The 3,203-nt window shown below is 43.8% G+C and overlaps 1 protein-coding gene and 1 pseudogene across 5 annotated transcripts in view; both read right to left on the reverse strand.

The window, feature by feature from the left end:
• The window catches only part of Rere (arginine-glutamic acid dipeptide repeats), a 451,075-nt gene that overhangs the window by 392,818 nt on the left and 55,054 nt on the right, over positions 1-3,203 (reverse strand). The window lies entirely within an intron of this gene.
• On the reverse strand, positions 1,955-3,015 carry LOC101570310 (annotated as a pseudogene).

The following is a 3,203-nucleotide window of genomic DNA, read 5'->3' on the forward strand; positions in this document are numbered from 1 at the left end:
AAAAAAAAAAAAAAAAAAAAAAAGATAGGTATGGTTAACACACTGTAATCCAGCACTCAGGAAGCTGAGGCAAGAGGATCACCTCCAGAGGCCAGCAGGGGCTACACAGTTGAAGACCATCCCGAACTACACAGTGAAACCCTGACTCAAAACAAAACAAATAGGGCCTCGGGAGATAGGTCAGTAGAATAAGCACTTGCCTGGCAGACACAGGGTACCTAGTTCAATCCCCAGTACCAAAAAAAAAAAAAAAAAAAAAAGGTAAGAAAACAATATAAACTCACTACTGCTGCTTTGTTATTTCCAGCTTTTCTCAGTTATCCACATAGCTTAGCAAACTCTGTAGTTGGGTTAAGATAGCTGGTATTAAAAACATAATAAAAAGAATAGCTAATATAAAGTAACTCACAAAAATTAAAGAACATCACTAATATTTAAATTTTAATCAGAATTATTTTTTCATTGTAAACTTATAATTCAGTCAAAATGTGAAGCATTTCTGAGTCTATTCACCAAAGATACTCAACATAAAGATATCATATAAAGGGAACCATGGAGATAGCTCAGCAGTCTAAGTGCCTGTCTAGGCAAACACAAGGACCCAGGTTTGATTTCTGGTACCACACGCTATGCCAGCACCGCCAAGCCAGCACTGGGGAGGCCGAGCTGTGTAGTGAGACCCTGTATGTATATTTAAACACATAAAATTTTAGAAAAAGATATCAGATAAGGACAAAAAATGGTATCCACAAGTAGCCAAGATAAGTAACCTAAGTATCCATCAAAACATGAATGAACAAACCAAAAACACAGTGATGTCTATGTACATACAATACTATCCAGCTTTTTTTTGGGGGGGGGGCGCGGAACCAGGGATTGAACTCAGGCCCTTGCGCTTGCCAGGGAAGTACTTATTCCACTGAGCCATCTCCCCGGCCCTATCCAGCCTTTAAAAAGAAGGAAATCCTGTTACTTGCAACAACATGAATTAACCTGAGGAGCACTGTGTTAAGTGAAATAAATGCAGGCATAAGAAGACAAATATAATATGATCTTATAAATGTGGAATCAAAAAATGATGAACTTAGGGCCAGCCAAGTAGCTCAGCAGATTAAAGAGCATGCTTAGGCAGACACAGGGGTCAGGGGCCTGATCTCCAGCCTGGGTGCCTGCCTTACCCCTGCCCTGCCCTGCCCTGCCCTGCCCTGCCCTGCCCTGCCCTGCCCTGCCCTGCCCTGCCCTGCCCTGCCCTGCCCTGCCCTGCCCTGCCCTGCCCCGGTAATCTCTACACATGAGAGGCTGAAAAAACAGGAAGGATTGCTGCAAGTCTGAGCTGCGTAGTGAGACCCTGTGCTAAAATACATTTTTTTTTTTAATTTTATTTTGTGTGTGTGTGTGTGTGTGTGTGTGTGTGGCCAGCTCAGCCCACCAGGGGGCGGGGCTGGCTGGCATGTGGTGCTGGGGGATTGAACCGCGGTCCCTGTGCTTTGCTAAGCTTGTTCTAAGTAGGTGCTTTAGACCACTGAGCCATCTCACCAGCCCCTAAAATACATTTTTAAAAAAGATGAACTTAAATAAAAACATGAGCTCTTTAAAAGTGAAAGTGCCTGAAGAGATAGCTCTGTGGCATAAGTGCCTGCCTGGCAAGCCCAAGGAAATGGGTTCAATCCCTGCTACCGCATGCCGTGCCAGCCCTGGCACCCAGGGGTGCCCGTTCCAGCCACCAAGACTCAGTGTGGTAGCATACACCTATAACCCAAAGCAGGGGCACACTGGGACAGGAGGATTACTACGAGTCCAAATTGTATAGCAGAGACCCATTATTAAAAAAAAAAAGAAAGAGAGAGAGAGATCTTCAAGCTAAAAACATTTCTTTTTTTTTTTTATTTTTAAAATCACATTCTATTATCTTTAATTAAACAGAGATCTCTGTAACACGTCATTAGAGACCATTTCACCCACTGCTCTGTTTGGCTGCCAGACTCTTATCTCTCTCTTCAGCAATGGTGCGGCGGATTCTTTTTCCTCGTGGGAAAAAATCCACGGCTTGCTGCCTTTGCCAATGACGAAGACGCTGGGGAGCCGGGTGGCAAAGCTGTTGCTGTTGGCATCTTTCACATGAACCACATCAGATGAGCCAGGATGTTTCTCTCTGTTGGTGATGCTCCAGTTCTTCCCAAGTTAGCACCTGCGGTCACCATACACAGGTTACCAGTGTCAAATTTGATGAAATTGGTGATCTTGCCAGAGGACAAATCAATCTGGATGGTGTCACTGACCTTGATGAGAGGGTCAGGGTATCGAATGGTGCGAGCATCGTGGGTGACCAGATGAGGGATCCCTTTTGTGCCCACAAAGATCTTCCTCACTTTGCACAACTTGTACTTGGCTTCCTGAGGTGTAATACGATGAACAGCTAAGCGACCCTTGGTGTCGTAGATCAGATGGAAATACTCGCCTGTTTTGTCAGTGCTGATGACATCCATAAAGCCAGGAGGATAGGTTTTATCAGTTCAGACTTTGCCATTGATATTAATGAAGCGCTGCATGCAAATCTTCTTTACTTCATCTCCTGTCAGAGCATACTTGAGTCTGTTTCATAGGAAGCTAAGAGGCAGACATTCTCTCAGCTTATGGGGACGGGTGGATGGACGGGGAGCAAGCACACTGGTCCATTTGTCCAGCCTCCAATGCTTTGGAGCTGCTACTTGCTTCAGGTGCTTCTTGGGACCACAGGCCACGGCTGAGCTCTAGCCAACTTCACCGTCCTCACTCCCGGCCGCAAGGTTCCTAGCGTGGCGCCCAGGTTCCTCCCAAACTAAAAACATTTAAATTTTTTTTTTCTTTTCAATGAAACTTTGATTTCCAATCCATATTTTGCCGGTTTATAAAATCAATTTATTTATTTCCTCTCAACTTGACAAACTTTGCTGATTAAGCCTGAAATCAAAAGCTCACTTGTGATGATTTATTGATAAAATTGCTGCTCAATTGTCTGAGAAGCTGCAGTATCATGACTGTTATTAAACTGTTCTGTTTTCCCAAATGCCAGCCTGACCATCTAGATTTGATTAAATAAATTGGAAAGCATCCTGTTTAAAAAAAAAAAAAAAAAGCAGAATACAGACAGTGGTGATCATGATGATGGAGCTGAGACGGAAAAACGGTGATGAATGGATACAAAATTCCTGCCAGGAAAAATA

Source organism: Octodon degus, unplaced genomic scaffold, assembly GCF_000260255.1.
Source record: "Octodon degus isolate 3935 unplaced genomic scaffold, OctDeg1.0 scaffold00113, whole genome shotgun sequence".
Classification (NCBI taxonomy): Eukaryota; Metazoa; Chordata; class Mammalia; order Rodentia; family Octodontidae; genus Octodon; species Octodon degus.